At 42.1% G+C, this 23419-nt stretch overlaps 1 long non-coding RNA gene across 1 annotated transcript in view; it reads right to left on the bottom strand.

Moving 5' to 3' along the window:
* Positions 1-22954, bottom strand: part of LOC125463482 (uncharacterized) — a 28687-nt gene extending 5733 nt beyond the window's left edge. The window contains exon 1 of the long non-coding RNA XR_007249835.2: positions 22810-22954. This is a non-coding gene — a long non-coding RNA (uncharacterized LOC125463482). The remainder of the gene's footprint in view (positions 1-22809) is intronic.
* Positions 22955-23419: the final 465 nt, after the last annotated feature.

Below are 23419 nucleotides of genomic sequence, written 5' to 3'. Positions count from 1 at the left end.
GACACAGAAATCAAAACTTGCTGTTTTCATTTCAGCTAATCTTATAAGTTCTCCAAAAACACCAGTTGTTTTTTATTCTGAAATCAGGTAGAAATTTCAACAAAATTCCTGCCGCCTTTACTCCCATTGCGCTGAAACTGCAACCTTGTAATCAAGGCTAAGCATTTTATGGAATGTTTCTCTCGAACATGATCACATTTATCTCGAAAGTTATCACTATAGTTTTGTTAATGTTTTTCTTTGAGGAAATCGAAGCTCCCTCAAGTCTGGCATTGAATTTGAAATTTTGACCACATTCTCTGATGGAGACAACACAATCTAAGAATACACAGCATTGCTCATCATACAGTAACAATATTCTGTCAATGAAATTGTGGCCTGAGTCATTTTTATTCACTCATGAGATGTATCCATTGCATTATATTGTCCAGCCATGGTTGCTCTTGAGAAGGTGGTAGTGAGTTGCCTTCTTGAACTGTTGCAGCCTAGCTGCTGTAGGCTGACCCATAAGGCCTGTAGGGAGGAAACTCTAGTATTTGGACACAGCAAGGGTGAAGGAGCAGGCATATATTTTTAGGTCAGGATGGAGAATGGCTTGGAGGCAACTTGCAGGTGGTGGTGTTTCCATGTATCTGCTGCCCTTGTTCTTCTAGATGGAAGTTGTCATGGAGTTGGAAGGTTCTATCTTTGGATCTTTCGTGAATTTTTGCGGTGCATCTTGTAGATAGTATACACTGCTGCTACTGAGCATCAGCGGTGGAGGGAAGAGATGCTTGAGTGGTGCCACTCAAGCGAGCTGCCGTGTCCTGGATGGTGTCAAGCTTCTTGAGTGTTGTTAGAGCTGCACCCATCTAAACAAATGGGGAATATTCCATCACACTCCTGACTTGATCCTTGTAGATGGTGAACAGGCCTTGAGGAGTCAGGAGATGACTTACTCGCCACAGTATTCCTAACCTCTGACCTGCTCTTGTAGCCACTATGTTGATGTGACGAGTCCAGTTGAGCTTATCGTCAATGTTAACCCCATGGAATTGATAGTGGGGATTTCAGTGGTGGTAACACCACTCAGAACTGGAGGTAACTCACAAACTGGAAAAGGAGTTTATGGTTTATGTCAAACAAAGATATATTTAAATTCATGGAGTTATGCAGCATAGAAAGGGACCATTCCCCCATTGAGCCTGTGCCTCTTTGAAAAAAATTGTTTAATTATTCCCACTTTTCTGCTCTTTCCACAAAGCCCCGTCATTGTTTCCCTTTACAAACACTTGTCTAATCCCCTCCTCGATGTTATTTTTTAAGCCTGCTTTCAAATCAAAGCCTAACCTAAAGTCTCAGAAATATAGCACTAATTTGTGAAGTCCCTCTTTGTAATTCAGCTCACGGAGTCCTTTGGGTTATGATGCTAGAGATGAGAGGTCAACAGTCATGGAACTGACCTCGGAAAGAGAGTAGAGGAAAGACAAAGACACATGAACTTGGTGCAGGATTAATCCTACAAGCCAGAAAACTAACAAGGATAAAAAAAACAAATAGGCGGAACTGCTACATCTCCCAACCTCAGCTGACCAAGAGAAAATCTGTATGAGAGTGCATATTTCAACAGAATATAGCAGCTGGCCGAAATTGCTGAGCCAGCCAGTCAACATGTGATGAATTAACCAGAACCATGTGTCTTCTGAACTTTATAACAATGCTGTCATTAACTATTGAGCATGGTATATCACTTATGTATCTCCTGGTTGGGCTACATGAACCGCACTATGAATTTGTTAAAACCACATATGTTTTGCTTTTCATTAAATAGCATTCTGTTTTTCATCATCATGCCTTAACAGACCCTCATTATACCCAGAAACTATTCAGGCATCATGAGTTTCTGGAGTTATTGAGAACACCGAATGTATTAGGCACAGCTGTCAACATGGAACTTGTGTCATTGAGCAATTTCAATACCACCAACAACAATTTGTATCAAAATGGCATTTTTAGTATAAAGAGACATCCCAAAGTGCATTAGAGGAGTATTATAAAGCACAACTTGACACAAAGCTTTAGGAGCTATTGGAGCCAATGACTAAAAGCTTGGCCAAAGATGTAGATTGTAAGAAGGTTATTTAAAGGAGAATTTCAGGATGAAGAAATCTAGACAAGGAATCCCAAAGACACCTGAAGGTAATGCCAACAATATTGGAGTGAATAAAGCCAGAGAAGCAGAAAAGACTAGAATTTAAGGAGCACAGATATCTTAGAGTTCTAGGATAATGGCAGGTGACAGATAAAAGGAGGGGTGAAGCCATCAAGGGTCTCAAAAAATAAGAATGTCAAAAGTCAAAGTGTTGCTTGGTTGAGACACAATGTAGGTCAGTAAGTACAGGTGATGGGGTGAAAGAACTTGCAGCAAATTAGGACATAAACAACAAAGATTTACATGATGAGGTTTATGAAAGGTAGAACGTAAAAGGCCAGTTATCAGTACATTGACATAATCAAGTTCTGATATAACAAAGGCATGGATGAGGATTCAGCAGCAGATAAGCTGATGTAGAAGGAAAATAGGGCGATATTACAGAGGAGGATGTCGGTGATCTTAGAAATGGTGTGGACATGTGGTCAGAAATTCATTTTGGTATCAAATATGACACCAACGTTAGTAGTAGTCTGGTTCAACCTCAGCTAGTCGGTAATGAGAGTACTGAAGCTGGCAGCAAGGCAATAGACTTTCCGGTGGGGAACTGAAGACAATGATTTCAAACTCACAGCTGTACAGCATGGAAACAAATCTTTCAGTCCAACTCATCTGCACCAACAAGACATCCCCAATCTGACCTAGATAATGAAATGTGAGGCTAGATGAACACAGCAGGCCCAGCAGCATCTCAGGAACACAAAAGCTGCCGAGGCCCGAAACGTCAGCTTTTGTGCTCCTGAGATGCTGCTGGGCCTGCTGTGTTCATCCAGCCTCACATTTCATTATCTTGGATTCTCCAGCATCTGCAGTTCCCATTATCACCCCCAATCTGACCTAGTCCCATTTGCCAGAATTTGGCCCATATCCTTCTAAACCCTTTCTATTTATATACCCATCCAGATACCTTTTAAATGTTGTTATTGTACCAGCCTCCACCACTTCCTCTGGCAGCTCATTCCATACACACACCGTCCTCTACCTGAAAAAGTTGCCCCTTAGGTCCCTTTGAAATCTTTCCCCTGCCACCTTAAACCTGTGCCCTCTAGTTTTGGACTCCCCCAACCTGAGGAAAATTGGCTACTCTCCCTACCTACGCCCCTCATGATTTTATAAACTTCTATAAGGCCACCCCTCAGTCTCCAACACTCGGGGAAAATAGCCCCAGCCTATTCCTCTCCCTATAGCTCAAACCCTCCAACCCTGGAAACATCATTGTAAATCTTTTCTGAACACTTTCAAGTTTCACAACGTGCTTCCTGTAGCAGGGAGAACAGAATTGAATGCATAATTCCAAAAGTAGCCAAACCAATATCCTTTACAGCCACAACATAACCTCCCAACTCTTATACTCAATGCACTGACCAATAAAGGCGAGCGTACCAAATGTCTTCTTCACTATTCTGTCTACTTGCGACTACTTTCAAAGAACTATGAACCTGAGTGCCAAGGTCTCTTTGTTCAGTAACACTCTTTGGGACCTTACCATTAATATTTAATTAAAGGAATTTTCTGCTCATCCAGTAAGATTGTCAGATATGCAACCTGACGAGTTAATGACACTGGAGGAGTTGAGAGAGGTATTAGTAAGGTCGTGCTGGGGGTCATCAGAGTGTATGTGGAAACTGATGGCTGTAATTGAATGATGGAAAGCATATAGATGAGGGACAGGAGAGGGCCAAGGATAGAGATTTGGCAACATTGGGTGTAACAGTGCAGGGGTGATAATGAAAAGCCAGTTCTCTTTTATTTTACACGATCCTACGCACATGTGCAATTTAAGTTAATTCAAGTTTCATTCACAAACAGTGCACTTGAAACTTGAAATATAATTAAATTTTAAACATCTCTGCTAATATAAAGAAAAAGTGAACCAGAGATCTTCAGAACCATTTGAAACTTAAAGGCATTGGTGAGGTCAATGTATTTCCAACTCACTCATACTTGGCCAACCAGGATAAATCAATGACAACAAAATGTGAGGCTGGATGAACACAGCAGGCCAAGCAGCATCTCAGGAGCACAAAAGCTGATGTTTCGGGCCTAGACCCTTCATCAGAGCTCTCTGATGACGGGTCTAGGCCCGAAAGGTCAGCTTTTGTGCTCCTGAGATGCTGCTTGGCCTGCTGTGTTCATCCAGCCTCACATTTTGTTGTCTTGGATTCTCCAGCATCTGCAGTTCCCATTATCTCAGGATAAATCAATGTCTCATGAAAATAGCCAGAACTGACAATCTGGACCAACTGATAAGATAGTTCACCCACACAACGAGAAATGCAACACATTGTCTAATGTGATACTTGAATGATAGATTGTGAGATGCCATAAACAAGAATGCAATAAGGACCAGACAATCTGAGCTTTTTAAAGATATTGGTTAAAGGATAAATATTTCCCAGGAAATCAAGAGGGAGATCTGCTTTCTCTTCAAATAGTGATACGGGACCTTTTGCATCCACTTGGGCAGATGTGGTTATGGTTTAACCCAGAGTAATGAGCTGACACTGTACACTTTCCCAACTGGATTAAGGGAATCAGAGGGATTACCCTCCTGACCTCCTCCCCTCTCTACCTTACTGAGCAGAGTGGAAATTTAGCAATATTCATATTTTGCCCTGTCACAGACACTGACAGAATTAACATGGCTTGAATATTGCTGGAGTAAAAACCATAATTATGTCAATTGTCAATGGTGGATCCAATAAATTGAGGCTAGTTGTGATTTTCAAACATTAGTGCTCCATATTCTATTGAAATTATAATTTATGCTCAGGACAGGCTTCAATCCCACAACCCCACATTGCAAAGGAGAATGTCACCAACATTTAATACATTAATGAAAGATATTATTTATGACAGGAAGAAAACTTGACCACCCAAAATAACTTTTAAAATAGAAGAAATTTGAGAGAGATTTTCAACAGAGAAATTCAAGTGACATGGCATTTTATAATTTATTTTAACAGAAAATAAAAACAAGCCTAATTTCTGGTGAATGATACCAGGGTCCAGCATGCAAGGATGAAATGTTACTTAATCAGAGGACAAATATATTAAATTCCATATGGACAAAGTATATTGTTTCACTCTGTGGGAGCTTCAAGAGATGCACAGGAGACAGAAAACAGAAAGGTTCCATCATTCTGACCATAAGGAATCAGCTCAGGGAAATGAAAAAGTTTTTTTAAAAAATCACTGTGAGCAAGGATAGGCATTAGCAATGTAGTTGAGAATATGAAAGAAATGCTGTTGCTAATAATTAAAATATGATATAATATAATAATTTAACAATACATTAGTCTATTATTTTATTTATTTCTATTTCTGAGTTAAAAAAATTTCAGACCTCCTTAAGTATTCCACTGAGGCCATTGCCTACTCCTGTACACAATCCTCTCATCCTTTGCTTAGGAAGTTGACTGCATTTCCAATATCTCAACATGCAATGCCATATGTTAAGAAGTCTATAACCATAGCATCTCCTTGTCATTTGAACTGAATATTGCATCTCTTACACATAATCGTTCAGTCTTTAGGCCAAAAGCATCATATGATATGAGTACAGATATGAATCGTTAAGTCAAATTATTTTACCAGCTGCAAGTGAAAGAACACAGTAATACAATCAAATCTCACTCACTTCACTTAACTTCAAGCCTTGTTATTAATTAAGAAAAATCAGAAAGGATGCTGCTCTTTCCCTGAGTTAGGCGACTGGCTAATGTTTAGTTTGACTGTTCTAGGGCCAAAACTGACAATGCCTCACATGAACCCATTTGGCACTTACCTTATAATAAACAGAATGACCTTCCTGACTTTGTGCTCAGTAGATTCCCTCTGGCTCTTTTAAAGATCCGTCCAGTTAGTACAACTGCCTTCTTTTTCTTCATTGCATTCCAAATCATTCCTGTTCAAATATGTCTCTAATTCTCCTTTGAAACAGAGGATTGATTCTGCTTGGATCAGGCGGGTTAGTTCTATATCAATGAGCAATCTGATTTTCCCTTCTGAAGAAGGGTCACTGGACTCAACGTGTTAATACTGCTTTCCATCCACAGATGCAGCCTGGCCTGGTGCGCTTCCCTCGCAATTTCTATATTTGTTTCTAGTTTTCCTGAGTGTTTGGCCCAGGTACTGCTTTAACATTCAGGCAGTAAAATGGAAAGGTACCCATGGTTTTTCCAGTCTTTGCACTCTTTTGAGGAGACATACGCTAATTGCCCATGAATTCAGTGCCTGCTGGGCCATTTCAGAGGTCTGTTAAGAGTAAACTACATTGTAGTAGATCTGGAGTCGGGCATTATCCTGACAAGAGCAAATAAGGAAGATTGATTTCCTTCCTTAAACGACATTACCAATCCAGACAGGCTTTTACAACAATTCATAATAGCTGTCAGGTTGCTAAGATTGGGATGAGTTTTATATCCCAAATTTTTATCAATTAGATTTAAATTGCACCAGCTGCCAGGGTAGGATTTGAACACATGAGCATTAACCTGCAACTCTGGGTTACTAGTCCCGTGACATTACCGCTATCCACATCACCCCACTTACTACATACTGAGAATCTATACAATCTGAACCATAAAAGTAAATGTTATCGTCTGATGCCTTGCAGCATACATTACAAATCTAAACATGGGACCTTCAGTGCCTCAAGTCTGATACATCATCAAGTAACACAATGGCTGTTCCATACCTGTAGAAATTGGAACCAGGGCCAGGTGGATCCATTGACCATGAGATCCTTGATTGTTATCCTGGACCAATCAGAGAGGCCTGGCTGACAGATGTAAACATGAGATTCAGAATGTCTCCTCAGCCGAGGTACTGGCTCTGAGCTGGTTGGTCAGAGCTCATATATTGTGCACAAATAAATAAAAGGTAACTTGGTGATGGGACATTGGCTTCAGTAGCAACAAGAGAAAAGAGGAGGTGCCTGAAGAAAATTTGCTTGCAGCAGTCATCTTTGAATTCAGGTAAACATTTCTGGCATCATGCCTTTACTTGGGAAGCCCGACTCATTCAACCTTGCCATCAAAGGCTGGGCCCAGTAAGTGGAAAGAATGCATTACTTTTTCTGGGCAAATGACCATGTGGCAGATGAGAAGCAGCGAGTAATTCTAGTATCAGAGATAATGGGAACTGCAGATGCTGGAGAATCCAAGATAATAAAATGTGAGGCTGGATGAACACAGCAGGCCCAGCAGCATCTCAGGAGCACTCTGATGAAGGGTCTAGGCCCGAAACGTCAGCTTTTGTGCTCCTGAGATGCTGCTTGGCCTGGTGTGTTCATCCAGCCTCACATTTTATTATCCTAGCGAGTAATCCTTCTGACTGTTTGTGGATCTGCAGCGTTTTAGGTTATTCGGAGTTTACCTTTCCTGAGGCACTAGCTAAAATCTTTCAAGAGTTGATGGATTCAGTTAAGGAATACTATGACCCCAAACATCATGTAATTCTGAGACACTCTCAGTTTTATTTGGCTTTTGATCAGAAGATTGGCACTTCAGAACTACCGAGACATAGTTCGAACAGAGCTACTAATGGGGAGAAGACTATGCACTGGGTTAACCCTGATATTCTTGGACGTGGCAGGGGGAGGGTGAAATGGCAGTAGGAATGCCAATGCTGGCTACAGGTCTCCTCAAAGCAAGAGAGGCAGTTTCAAATGTCTCAATACTGTAGGTCCATACCTAACCTGGTTCCAAAACCCTCAATGCCCTTACCTAATAAAAAAATCTATCAATAACAAGCTTAAAGGACTTTTCAAGATCTTTTTAGAGGAAGAGAGTTCCAGCTTCTCACAACCCTCTATGGAGAATTGCTTCCTGATATTGCCTTGATGGAACAAGCCTTAATTTTAAGCTGATACCGCTTTGATCTGAACTAGTTTGGGTGTTGGGAAATCAGGCTATGGTGGCAATGATCCTATAACAAATCAGCAGAAAATTATTCATTGTTTTTGATTTTCCAGTCATATGGATCTTTTTGCCAACATGCTTGGTTACAAAATAAGTAGAAGGATCACTGAGAATAGGAAATGATTCTGCAACAAAGTGTTTGAACAGTTGTTCATTGAACTTCAGCGGAAAGAAAATCAACTGCCAATTCTCTACAACCTTAGTTCACGCTTCAGGAATGGGCTAATTATCAATCCCTCTATCTCTACCCATGTAAGCAATTTATCTTAATCAATTGAAATGTTTCAATTTGATCAGTCATTGTTCTATAAGCCTAGTCTATATAATCAAGGTCCTTTAACACTCTAATGACCTGGTATTATTTGAAAGGATCTGTGCTGGAACCCCATGCTATCTGAGGTACTGTTCACCAAACAGGGCACAGAGCTCCAAATGGGATCTAACACTCCCTTACATTCCAACATCCTTACAATAAAATGACACAACATTCATAATTCAACATTAACCATCCAAATTAATAAAAGCAATACACTAGGGCAGGACGTTGGTTAAGTGAGCCAGTTATACCGTTAACTTTTATATTTTCACTCTGCTGCAAATGTTAGGAGCTGTTGTTACTTATTTATGTGAGTCCTTTAAGAACTTAGTTGGCGTTTCATAGCCAGTTTACAAACATATAAGCAACCAAATTAAAATAAACCAGTTCAAGTGTGTCAGCTGAAAGAAGAGTGGACATTGAGAATAACCCCTTCTTAAAGTTTGGAAAGAGCTTGAGCCAGTGAGCAAAGATTTGGCAGTTTGGCAGATAGTTTACAATGATCACATGGGTTGGACTGGGTGCCACAGGACTTTTTTCCCCCTATTGCTGTGACTGTTCTTTTGCCCAGCTTATTGGCTAGTAGTTCTGAGCTTTTAATACTCACTGTTTTTCTGCAGACCCAATTGTTTCTGTCACAATTAAGTAGTTCCAGCATTGATAAATATAATGCAGGCTGACAAAAAGCAATTACTCTAACCCTGCACACCACACACCACACACCACCCCCCACACCCCACTCCCTCAATCCCTGTAATAAGTTGCAGCTGTCGATTATACTGTTCACAGTGTCGACAATTTTAGTTCCTTTTACGGTTGAAATCAGGCCTTTGCTGCTGGCCTGTCAAAGCCAAAACAAGCAGCTTTCTTTTTAAATAGAGAAATGTGCATAAATAGAACAAAATGCTAAGTGCAGAGTGGAAATAAATGACTAGGGAAAAAATAAGCAACTTGCTCATTGCCAAGAAAATGTATGTCATCTTCTAGAGTGCGTATACAGTATATGACAAGACATTTTTAATAAGACTATAAATCAGTTAATTCTGATATAACTGTACAATCTATAAAGCGATGTAAGAGTAAACATTTCTAAAAATGCATTTTTTAAATAAAAGTGAAGTTAACACATTATTTCTTCTTCCTAATCGTGTAACTGGTTCACACTGAGTGCTTATTCACATGAAGGAATTATTACCTAGGAAAACAATAGTGTACAGTTAAATTACACTATGAATTTATGATAAAAAATGTATATTAGACATTAGATTAAACTTATGCATTGATATTCCTTCATCACAGGAAAGAATACATTTAAGACAAGATGATCTTGGCCCACATATGGTGCACCTTTCAAGATAGCCCATGATTTCCAGCATTCGCTCACTCTTCCTCCCTCTTACTCTTTCACTCTCCTTCTCCTCTACGTCTTCCTCTTGCCCCATCCTCTCTGTCAGTGAATTACCTTTGCTCAACTCAAATCACTGCTCATTTGATTCTTCTAAAACTTAGAACAGGAACAGAGTGGAGAAGCGTTGATTTTGGCATCAGTGAAGAAGAAACATGTGATATTAAGTGCCCTGAATAAAGCTTGTAATGAGACATTTGTTGGAAAATATTCAAAAGATTGATGATTGTGAATGTATATCTTTTGTTGATTGCAAGTAATATGTTCCAACGACAGTCTATAAAATAGCTGCAGTTTCTGTACAATAACAGTATCATCCTGCTAGCTCTTACCCCGCCTCCCTCAATGGGTTTTTTGACACTGTCAACTAACAGATTGCCACTTAACTGGGTACACAGTCATTATAGTGTTGGCAAGTTGACACATTGTGACTGAGGGTGCCAATACCTCAAATGCAACTCAAACCCTTCTTTGTGCACCTTGCACAGATACATGGCCATAAATACGTTCAAAACTCAAGCATCAAAGACTTGAACAGTTTGCATTCATTAGTTTCTGGCTCTCAGATTTTGTTTGACAATTCTTTGCGATAAATAAAAATCAATTTAGTTCAATGTGTTGCAGTCTTAAGCCATCTGCAGTTAAACCTAATTTGTTTCTTCAAACTTGAATCTCCTTTGTAAGGTTGGGAACAAAACTTGTTTGGAAACCTGAACTTATCAGTACCCAGTCAGTTCAGCATGCTTGGGTAAATTTGAATTTGTTTACAGTCATAAGATGGAAACTTGGAGCTGAATCAAGTTTTCACTTAGTCATTGAACTGGATTAGAAAGTAAGAGTGTTAGCAGCTCGAATTTCATTTGGATTCTATGGTTCTTGGCTGGATTTGGATCAAACTGAACTAAGCCACAGAGCCAAGACCATTCCCACATTTCTTTCTCCGTTTTTTCACGGTTGATTAAATTAATTGGCCAATTCCAGTCATCTACTTTAAGTTCTTTGTGATACTATTGTTTCTCATATAAGTGGAGTCAATATAAAGTGAATAAATATTAAAGTCTTTTTAAAATGTCATCAGTTATTAAACATGAATGAAATGAGAGAACGTGTTTTCATGAAATCTATTAACTTCTGAGAGTAATGAAATGCTACCTTTTGCACAAGGTGAGACTAAGTGAGCACACAGATCCATCACATGTATATGTATCTTCTATGTCCATAATTTGCCCTACAATCAGTCTGTAACTCCTCATAGCTGTTATTAAGACCTTTAAATCTCTGTTTTGAAGATTGAGGGAAATCATTTTCTGGCTTCTGCACTGTTGAACTTTAGGAGCTTCAGCTAAATAAAGTGAACTGGAAGGTGATATTCAGTTAGGAAGTAAGACAAGAAAAAATGCCTTCACTTTGATTAGAGCTGAGAAAGACGAGAAGGAATCTGATGAGGTGTTCCAAATTATGAGCAGTTTTGACAAACACATCAGTAAAACTTATTTCCTTTTAGTCGCCGAATCAGTAAGATGAAAGCATAAATTTGGGATCACCATCAAAAAAGCAAAGGGTGCGGTTAAGAGAATTTCTTTTTATTCAGAAAGTGGTTAGGAGATTGAAAGCCAGTAGAGAAATAGCAGAATCGAAGTAGATTTCAAAAGGTAATTGGATTAATATTTGAAAAATATACAATAATTACAGGGATACCAAAAAAGGGAAGGGAATTGTGATTAAGGCAATGGCTCCTTCTGAGATACAGGTGCAAAGTGTCAAATATTTACTTCTATGTTATTAAAGTCTGTGGGCGGAACTGTTCCATTTTCACATAAAGTGTTTTGTTCAGTGAGCTGCATGGTGTCGTGTCCACCCTGCCTCAAAGCAACTTTACTCACATAACTGTGCTCTTCAGTGCACTTCTAAGTGAATCATGCGGCAGGTAGGACAGAAATGCAAACACCTGCCAGGGCTCCCTGTTGTTCTCAGAGCCATATTTAAAGGCCAGCCGCATCCTACTTCAGACGCTGCACGACAAGAACTGTCCTATACCCTGTGTTGCTTTGTGGCACTCACAAAGTGAAAATTCACTCCCACTTTGCAGATGGTGGCTCAGTGGTTAACACTGCTGCCTCACAGCACCAAGGACCTGGGTTCGATTCCAGCTTTGGGTGACTGCCTATGTGGAATTTACACGTTCTTCCCTTGTCTGTGTGTATTTTCTCCAGGTGCTCTGATTTCCTCCCACAGCCACAAGATGTGTGAGCTAGAGATAATGGGAACTGCAGATGCTGGAGAAACCAAGATAATAAAGTGTGAATCTGGATGAACACAGCAGGCCAAGCAGCATCTCAGGAGCACAAAAGCTGACGTTTCGGGCCTAGACCCTTCATCAGAGAGGGGGATGGGGTGAGGGTTCTGGAATAAATAGGGAGACAGGGGGAGGCGGACCGAAGATGGAGAGAAAACAAGATAGGTGGAGAGGAGAGTATAGGTGGGGAGGTGGGGAGGGGATAGGTCAGTCCAGGGAAGACGGACAGGTCGAGGAGGTGGGATGAGGTTAGTAGGTAGGAGATGGAGGTGCGGCTTGGGGTGGGAGGAAGGGGTGGGTGAGACGAAGAACATGTTAGGGAGGCAGAGACAGGTTGGACTGGTTTTGGGATGCGGTGGGTGGAGGGGAAGAGCTGGGCTGGTTGTGTGGTGCAGTGGGGGGAGGGGACGAACTGGGCTGGTTTTGGGATGCAGTGGGGGAAGGGGAGATTTTGAAGCTGGTGAAGTCCACATTGATACCATTGGGCTGCAGGGTTCCCAAGCGGATTATGAATTGCTGTTCCTGCAAGCTTTGGGTGGCATCATTGTGGCACTGCAGGAGGCCCATGATGGACATGTCATCTAAAGAATGGGAAGGGGAGTGGAAATGGTTTGCGACTGGGAGGTGCAGTTGTTTATTGCGAACCGAGCAGAGGTGTTCTGCAAAGCGCTCCCCAAGTCTCCGCTTGGTTACCCCAATGTAGAGGAAGCCACACCGGGTACAATGGATGCAGGCCCCAAGATGACTTTCCATATTAAGCAGACGTTCACGTGCAAACTTTGTAGATTACGTGGAACAGTCCCTCTTCCGCACCTACACAGGCCCCAAACCCCACCTCTTCCTCCGTTACATTGATGACTGTATCGGCGCCGCCTCTTGCTCCTCAGAGGAGCTCAAACAGTTCATCCACTTCACCAACAGCTTCCACCCCAACCTTCAGTTCACCTGGGCCATCTCCAGCACATCCCTCACCTTCCTGGACCTCTCAGACTCCATCTCAGGCAACCAGCTTGTAACTGATGTCCATTTCAAGCCCACCGACTCCCACAGCTACCTAGAATACACCTTCTCCCACCCACCCTCCTGCAAAAATTCCATCCCCTATTCCCAATTCCTCCGCCTCCGCTGCATCTGCTCCCACGATGAGGCATTCCACTCCCGCACATCCCAGATGTCCAAGTTCTTTAAGGACCGCAACTTTCCCCCCACAGTGGTCGAGAACGCCCTTGACCGCGCCTCCCGCATTTCCCGCAACACATCCCTCATACCCCGCCCCCGCCACAACCGCCCAAAGACAATCCCCCTCGTTCTCACACACCACCCCACCAACCTCCGGATACAACGCATCATCCTCCAACACTTGCGCCATCTACAATCCGACCCCACCACCCAAGACATTTTCCATCCCCACCCTTGTCTGTCTTCCGGAGAGACCACTCTCTCCGTGACTCCCTTGTTCGCTCCACACTGCCTTCCAACCCCACCACACCCGCCACCTTCCCCTGCAACCGCAGGAAATGCTACACTTGCCCCCACACCTCCTCCCTCACCACTTTCCCAGGCCCCAAGATGACTTTCCATATTAAGCAGAGGTTCACCTGCACATCAGCCAATGTGGTATACTGCATCCATTGTACCCGGTGTGGCTTCCTCTACATTGGGGAAACCAAGCGGAGGCTTGGGGACCGCTTTGCAGAACACCTCCGCTCGGTTCGCAATAAACAACTGCACCTCCCAGTCGCAAACCATTTCCACTCCCGCTCCCATTCTTTAGATGCCATGTCCATCATGGGCCTCCTGCAGTGCCACAATGATGCCACCCGAAGGTTGCAGGAACAGCAACTCATATTCCGCTTTGGAACCCTGCAGCCCAATGGTATCAATGTGGACTTCACCAGCTTCAAAATCTCCCCTTCCCCCACTACATCCCAAAACCAGCCCAGCTCTTCCCCTCCTCCCACTGCATCCCAAAGCCAGTCCAGCCTGTCTCTGCCTCCATAACCTGTTCTTCCTCTCACCCATCCCTTCCTCCCACCCCAAGCCGCACCTCCATCTCCTACCTACTAACCTCATCCCACCTCCTTGACCTGTCCGTCTTCCCTGGACTGACCTATCCCCTCCCCACCTTCCCACCTATACTCTCCTCTCCACCTATCTTGTTTTCTCTCCATCTTCGGTCCGCCTCCCCCTCTCTCCCTATTTATTCCAGAACCCTCACCCCATCCCCCTCTCTGATGAAGGGTCTAGGCCCGAAACATCAGCTTTTGTGCTCCTGAGATGCTGCTTGGCCAGATGTGCGAGCTAGGTGGATTGGCCATATTAAATTGCCTATAGTATCAAGGGATGTGCAAGCTAGGTGAATCAGACATGAGAAATGCAGGGTTATAGGGGGTGGGTCTAAGTGGGATGCTATTTGGAGGGTCAGTGTAGACTCAAGGGGCTGAATGATCTGCTTCATGCTCTCAGGATCGTATGATTCTATGACATGAGTCGGAGGCCTTTTTGGATAGGGTAGGGAGAGAATAGCAGTCCCTTTTCCATATGACTGCTGCAGGAGCCCACAATCCAAGCATGGACCCATATTGTAACCAGAATGAAGTGGGAAGTCTGGAGGTGGCAGTGGTCAATGATCTTCTGCAGTCTGCCATGGTAAGAGCCACCATCTTCTCTGTGGCACTTCACACTCATACGCCCACTCGTTCCCTCTAACTTTTCCACGAAGGATCATGGACACGTTCTCACTAATGCCTGCATGACATCCCTTCAACTGGTGTCAGTCAGCTCAGCCACCCAAAACTACCGATCTTTTATTGGTCTCTGCACTTCCTACCCACTCACTAAGGATTCTTTATCAGTTCTCCTGCTCACGCATCAACACTAAAGGTTCTTCCATCCACTTCCATCATACTCACTCCCTCCCATTGCTTCATTACAGGAAGAACAGGGATAACGTTGGCATGGTAACAACACCACTGGACTTGTAACCCAGAGGCCCGGAACAAAATGTTGTGGGGACACAAATTTTTATTCCACTATAGCTGCCAGTGGAATTTAAATTCAAGTTATAAAAACCTGGAATGGAAAGCTAGTCTCAGTAATGGTGACCATGATGACTATCATTGATTGTTCTAAAAAACCCATGTAAGAAATATGCAGTTCTTAACCGGTCTGGTCTACATGTGACTCCAGACCAACAACCATGTAATTGGCCCTTAGTTGCCCTCTGAAATGGCCCTAGCAAACCATCTATTTCACAGGCAGTTAGTATTGAGCAATAATTGTCTACCACGATAGTGGTGGTCACAGGATGTTGCCAGGGTTTGAGTTGTAAAGAGAGACTGGGTTGGTTGAGACTTTTTCCACTGGAGCATAAGAGGTTGAGGGTAATCTTATCGACATTTGTAAAATCAGGTGACCATAGATAAGATGAATTCCAAAGGGTTTTCTTTTCTCTAAGGTGGGGAGTTCAAAAGCAGGTAGTGTATTTTTAAAGTGAGAGGAGAAAGTTTTAAAAAGCACCTGAGGGCAACTTTATTTACACAGAGTGTTGTTTGCATGTGGAATGAACTAACAGAGGAAGAGTTGGATGCAGTACTGTTACAACATTTAAAAGACAGTTGGACAGGTACATGAATAGGAAAGGTTCAGAGGGATATGGGCCAAATGCAGGCAAATGGGCCTAATTAGTTTGGGAACATTGTTGGCATGGACGAGTTGGATCAAAGAGTCTGTTTCCATGCTGTATGGCTCTATGAATCTATGTCCCACAAAAGAATAAAGCACAGCCTGGCTGAGAGAACCACAACTGGTGACCAGGGCAGCCATTATACTCTTCATCTTTTATGGGGACAAATTACTGGAATTAGTCAGAAAAGAGAGGGGCTCATGCAGAAATGGAAGGTTTCAATGGCCAATAATCACAATAAGCTTAATTTTCACTGTGCTGCACTGCCCTTGCATTAACACCTATTCTAAATCATTCCGAATCGACACAATGTTTTATCCCTCTAGCGCAACGCATTCCCCCCTTCTTAGGCAAACACCTGTAGCACTCGGTGAACCTCCACCAAGAAGACATTAGTGCCACAGTCCCTTAGCTCCATCTCCATCTCCATTCCCACTTCTGAGGAGGGAGCCACTGAACCCCCAAAGGATGCACCAGCAAAATTTTCACATGCACTTTTCACCAGCTCAGAGACTTTCACCTGAGTGGGAACTCAATCTAGATCAGACTTAGGAGGACATTTGTCTCCAACACATATGAGCAGGTGGTCAAGGAAGAAATGCCCCAGGTCTTTGGCATCTGAGGACTGCTTTGGAGATCCAGGTTCAGCACACTCACTGCCTGCCTGATAGGTGCGTGGAGCTATAATCAGTAGTTCTAGCCAGAGATGCTCATAATCAAAGGCAAGGTGAGATGTGTGTGAAACCACAACATGAACCTCATTCTAGGTACCTGAGGACCTGGGAGAATCCTCCTCCCAGAGATCCCAGCACCTGCTATTATCTGTGAGGTCCCATCCTAGAATTGTCACCTTTTATTATCATTATTTCCTCAGTGATCCAATATAGCTAATCCCATTCCTGAAATTCAGTCTGAGACAGCAAGAACTGCAGATGCTGGAATCAGAGACCACACAGTGTGGAGTTGGAAGAACACAGCAAGCTAGGCAGCATCAGACGAGCAGGAATGTTGACATTTTGGGCCAGGACCCTTCTTCAGAAATGGGGAGGGCAAGGGACCTGGGAAATAAATAGACAGAGGAGTGGGGGAGCTGGGGAAGGTAGGTGGGCTGGTGATAGGTGAATGCCGGCAGGGAGTGGTGGAGATTGGTCAGTGAGATGGGAGGAGCGGATAGGTGGGAGAGAAGATGGGCAGGTTGTGTCAGGTCAAGGAGGCGAGGATGAGAGGGAGGCTTGGGGACGGGGCAACTTAAAACAGGTGAACACTGTGTTTAGGTCATCGGCCTGTAGACTCCCAAGGCAGAATATAAGGTGTTGCTCCTCCAGTTTTCAGCTGGTGTCATTGTGACATGGAGGAGGTCTGCTTTCCCCAGGATTCCATTGAATGCCCCTGATAAGCCCAAGGGAATTGTTTAACAAAGTCTTAGAAGCAACCATGTCCCAGTCCCTGAATTGTAAGGATGCAGATCCCCACCCTCCGGTGGAACCATTACCATGGCCAAACCCCTGAGTGGAATTGGGCAAGGGAAGAAGTGTCAGACAAGGAAAATCAGTTGGAATATTGCAAATGCAAAGGTTGGAAATAGTTTAGCCCTCTTTTTTCAGAGTTTTGTAATTCAGAGATTTATGTTTTAGAGGCAATACTTCAGTGTTGCATGGAAGCATTGCTTTCTCTGAGTGAGAAGGTTGTGACTTCAAGCTCCATTCTAGAGATCTGAGCACAAAACAGGTTGACTGTCTAAGTGCACTAGAGAGGAAGCCCTGCTATATTATGGAGGGGTCTCATTCATAAAGCCCCTACCGTATGGAAGCAGATCATTCAGCCCATTAAGTCTGCAGTAACCCGCCAAAGAGCATCCCACTTAGAAACGGCCTCCTACCCTATCCCGATTGCTCTGCATTTCCCATGACCAATCCACCTAACCTGGACTATGGGAGGAAACTGGAGCACCCAGAGGAAACACGCACAGGCACTGGGAGAATGCGCTAACTCCACACAGACAGTCACCTGCGAGGGCAGGGGTGGAATTGAACCAGAATCCCTGGTGCTGTGAGGGTGCAGTGCTAACTGCTGACCCACCATGCCAGCCAAATGGAAAGAAACCTTACAGTAAAGAAACTCCTTTATTTGATATCACTGTTCTGAAGTTTGATCCTCTCTGATACCTTCAGGTTGATTTCCCGTGGTCTATCCACACCCTAAACTATCAACACTACCTCCCTAATATTTGTAACACACCCTGAATGATTGAATCAGTCACATGCTTCCTGAATCATATCTCACAGTAAATTCACAGTGTTTTGTCTCCAGTTATTTTAAATTAAAATCAGTTGATGGCAATGCCACATTGACATCTGACTGCTGTGTTTGCATCAGTGAACTGAATTGTTTGAGTCAATCTGAACTTAATCCTATCTCACACCACCATCCAGTCATGATGATATAAATTTTGGCCGGCCAGTTAAAATTCAAAGAAATAGTACACATTTAACTTTCATGTGAGTCAGCACAGCTGGGAGTTTGTAATGATACAATTCCAAAGAACCCAACACTACAGTTCTAAAATGAGAGCTTTGTTTTCCAATGTCAAAAATTGCATTGTTCTATAAAAAGCAACATTACCGTAAGCCGATTTGAATGTCAAAAAGCCTCCCATGTCAATCAAATATATCCATAAATAAATCCAGAACTCTTAATCTACTTACCCCATATGTATTGATCCTGATTAAAGTTTCCAATTCACCAGAATTAATAAATTATTGGTGGTTTATACTTATCATTCTAGAAGAGAAGTCTTTGAATCCCATGTCTTGGGCAAAATTTGTTAATTTTAATAATATTCTCAAATGTTCACTGCATCCTAGAAAATTAAACTGTTCACATTCATTCGATTAATATGTTACATTAAATGCTTTGACTCACATTCAATACATTTTCCTCTATCATTACCCACAGAGCACATTGGCTCAGTGGTTAGCACTGATGCCTCGCAGAGCCAGTGACCTGGGTTTGATCCCACCCTCAGGTGATTGTCTGTGTAGAATTTGCACATTCTCCCCGTGTCTGCGTGGGTCTCCTCCGGGTGCTTAGGTTTCCTCCCACACTCCACCGTGCAGGATAGAGTGGTTGCCCATGCTAAATTGCCCACAGTATCCAGTGATGTTTAGGTTAGATGGGTTAGACATGGGAAATCAGTGGTAGATAATGGGTCTGGGTGGGATGCTCTTTGGAGGGGCGGTGTGGACTTGTTTGGCTGAATAGCCTGTTTCTGCACTGTAAGGATTCTAATGACTATGCCATGACCTTCAAGTCACACTCCCATCCTGACTTGTAATAAACATATTGCCATTCTTTCATTGTCTCTGGGCCAAATTCTGTAATCTCCCTATCATAGCAACATTTTCGGAACAATTTTACCACCAGGACTACCCTGGTCAAGAAAGTCCTCTGCCACCATCTAAGATTGGGCAATAAATTTTCATTTTGCCAGTAATATCTGTATCCTCAGAATTAATGAAGAATTAAAACAATAGTGATATGGAAGTGAAATACCTCAATGAGTCCGGTATCCCATTACTAAGCCATGTTTTATTTACATGTACGCAATACTTGGGCTCTATCCAGCCAGCTCAGGGCCAGCCCAGAGAGTGAGGGGAATCCCTGAGACTCCTGTTTATATCTGTCAGTCATGACTCCCCGATTGGCCGAGGTTAACCGCCTCAATCAGGGAACTCATATTCATTGAGAGCCACCTAGCAACCCTCGTTCCAATCATTGGTTTGGTTCCCGTACTAGGGGTAGGGTTGCTCTTTTTCTTGTTGGAAGCAAATAAGTTGTGACTTTTGTGATCTTTTATAGATGGAGAAAAGCAAACCTATGATGCCTGAATTTTTAGAAGCACTTTTTTACGATGTACTTGTTTCCTTTTTTGTCGTGAGGTAACAAATGAATAAAATTAAAAAAAAATAAGGACTAGGAGCAGGAATAGAACTTTCTCAAGACTGCTTTGCATTCAATTTGATAATGGTTCATCTCCTACCTACACTTCACTTTCCTATCCGCTCCTTGTATCCCCGATTCCTGAGAGACTTAAAATCTGTTAGTCGCAGCCTGAACTCTATTCAAACATAAAGAATGCAAAAGGTATAATATCCTTTGTGTGAAGAAGGTATTCCTCTTCTCAGTCCAAAATGTCAGATATCCTGAGGAAAGACTGAGCAGGACAGGCATGTATCCCATGAAGTTTAGAAGATTGAGAGGTGACTTGGTTGAAACATTTAAGATCCTGGCAGGTGATCCCAGAGTGAATATGCAGGGGATCTTTCCTCTTATGGTGGAACCTCAAAGTAGGAGTCACTGTTCAAAAATATAAGCCAAGCCTATCCAACCTTTCCTCAGAAGGAGACATGTCACTTTAGATATTAGTCTAGTAAATCTCCTCTTTACGATTTCCAATGCTTTTCTTTCAAAATAAAGGCCTGCTCGTTTAAGACAGAGATAGGGAGAAATCTTTTCTCTCAGAGGGTCATATATCTTTGGAGCTGTCATCCTCAAAAGATGGTGGAAGCAGAATCCTTGAATCCTTTAAGGCAGAGATTTATTGCGAGGGGTTTGGGTTCATGGGGGTAAGTGGGAACATGGAGTAAGCATATCAGCCATGATGTAATTGAATGGTGGAAAACGCTTGAGGGACCAAGTGGCCTATACCCTATTCAGTTCATATGTTTGCATGGGTCATGTACGAGAGACTGGGAAGGCGATGGTAGGTGCAAAGTTTAAACTTTACGAGTGGAAGTTTAATTATTTCCTCTTTAAGAAAAATAATAAATTAGAAAACGTGCGTTGAGTTATGTTACATATTTGATATTGTGATGTCATTGAGAGTGTGGAGATAACACAGTAAAAGAAAAGAGAAACTCGTGAATTACTTAGAGTTTTGAATTTCTAATTGAGTTCCATACAAACAAAATAAATCGTGTGCTTCAACATGTCAAAGGAAGACATGGATATCCATAAGGCAGGTAATGTATTATCAATCATAACAACGTTTATATTGCCCATTTGTTCTTGCACCTTTACTTACATGTCTGATCAGTTCTTGGCCTGTAAGTTCTACTGTGCAGAAATTGTTCTGCCAACAGAAGTTTCGATCTGTGCTTCTTTGCAGACTTGTGCAAGAATCCTGTAAAGCATTTGCCAACTCACCACCCAGAGGCTTACCAAATAAATGGTTGACTTGACAGACAAATCTTTCACCTTGGCATTTTACTTACTCACTCAACAGCAACAGTTGGGTGGCACTGCAGTTAAATTGTAGCACCACTGCATTTTTTCAAAATGAGGGACATTCATGGAGCCCATGTAGCCACATACCTTGCATTGGAAACATTTGCAATGTGACTATTTCAGTGTGTCAGCAGCTTGGTAAGAAAGATGTAGAGCTGTTGTATGGTCTTACATATTGACCTCCAAGTTTTGGATGATTGCATGACAGCTTTGATGGATGATCTGTGTGGAAGTAGTTCATTCTGAAGACCTACTTTGGTAAGCATATATTTGCCATGCTTCCTTGATAAATGCACTCCTTTTCCAACCTTATGATCTTTATCTTCCAGTCAGGTTCAAGAGGTTTCCTTTGCTGAGGATGCATTCAGGACTATACTATTTTGCCTCACTTTTCACATCAGCACCTCTAGGGAGCCAGCTGCAAATATGTTGATGTGCGTTCAGGTTCCCTCTATTGGTGAGCATTGGCAAATGTCATCATTATTTTCCTTTAAGGTACAGAAAATAGATATTTAGGGCAGTATGGTGGCTCAGTGGTTAGCACAGCTGCCTCACAGCACCAGGGACCCAAGTTCAGTTCTGCCCTCAAGCAACTATCTGTTTGGAGTTTGCACATTCTCCCCATATCTGCATGAGTTTCCTCCAGTTTCCTTCCATAGTCCAAAAACAAGCAGGTTAGGTGGATTGGCCATGCTAAATTACTCATAGTGTTCAGGGATGTTTAGACTAGGGGTGGTTGGTTCTGGATGGGGTGCTCTGAGTGTTAGTGTGGGGTTTTTGGGCTAAAGGGCATGTTTCCACACTGTAGGGATTCTATGATTCATTTATTGCAGAAGATTTGTTGATTTTAATTTCCAAATATTGTCCAGTTTATGTACATCAAAAATATCATTATTGTTGAGCACACAGGCCCGAAGAGTTGAAATAATAATTGTAGGAACATCTAATCTTTTTCTAAAGCCCTTGATTAAGTTAATAATAATGAAGGCACATGAGTCATCCATGATTATCATTATTTCTCCAGTTGGTGCATTCCAATTGTTACTGTAAGCAGACAGTTTTTTCTTGTTCAGTGTAGATTCTGTGCAAGTTGTTTATCTTCCATGGGAATCATTTGTTGTGGTTCAAATCAATCTTGCAAATAGTGCAGATGTGACAGCTAGCATTTCTTGCCAACTACATTCATGAATATCAAAATCTGTTGGAAAATCTTATGTAACCTTTAAAGGAACTGAGTCATTCTTCAACTTGAGTCTCTGGGCAATAATAACCACAAAACCTTTGGGATGACATTGCTTAATAGCATAAACACAAAGGCAACTCCTACATAACATTCTGATAGCACTCACAGGTTTAAGATGAATTCCATCAATGTATTTTGGTATCTTTTGATCATATGACAGATGCAACAATCATGGAACTGTTGAAAGACTTTCAGCCAGGGAAATTAATACAGCTTGAAATATGAAATATAATTAGTGTCAGAGGTAAACAGACCTATTAGTCCTTTAGTAGAATGAGTAAAGGTTGAGAAAGAATGTAGACTTAGAGGGACAGCTACACATATTTAAAAACAGAATGACAAGCTGATAAATATAATAACTATATGTGTGGCATTCTAGGCTCACAAGTAAGGAAACTGAGCTCAAGAGAAGAGGTATTGCCTAATACAGATTTGACACTAGGTATTAGAACAGTGTACTTACTTTTGAGAGTTCCACTTTGTGAAGGAGACCGTGACAGCGAGGGTGACACAGAACAGAATTGTGAAAAATCACCTTGGGCAAAAAGGTTTCGTTTTGAGGCATCATTGGAGAAGGTGAGGGTCTCTTAGTGAGAGCCCTGAGATGGACAAAAAGATCTCTGAGAGAAGTGTTCACAAATTTGCAGATTTTGATATGTATGCAAATATGGGAAAACTGTTTCCATTGGTTATTTAGTCAGTCATTAAATTTACAATTTCACCAAAAGAATAAGGTCAGAGCAGAGAAGAATTTTATGTATTGCACATATACAACAATGAGATCACGCAATCGGCTCTTTTGCCACTTCTGCTAATGCTAACTAATTAGACTTCTTAACCAATACTCGAAGAATAGAAATTTCCTCCAATTAAATTTTGGGAAGATTAAGCCTCTTTTGGCCCCATTTCAAATTCCATTCTTTAACTACTGACTCCATCCCTCACCCTGGCAACAGCATGTAATTAACAAAGGCTGTTTGCATGCTTAGTGTTACATTTGACCCTGAGGTGACTTGCAACCTTATATTCATAGCAACAGCAAAACTAACTCCTTCCACTGTATAACATCACCC

This window comes from Stegostoma tigrinum, chromosome 22 (genome assembly GCF_030684315.1).
Source record: "Stegostoma tigrinum isolate sSteTig4 chromosome 22, sSteTig4.hap1, whole genome shotgun sequence".
Lineage (NCBI taxonomy): Eukaryota > Metazoa > Chordata > Chondrichthyes > Orectolobiformes > Stegostomatidae > Stegostoma > Stegostoma tigrinum.
The sequence above is the reverse complement of the archived record's forward strand: the minus strand, read 5'-3'. Positions and strand labels throughout refer to the sequence as shown.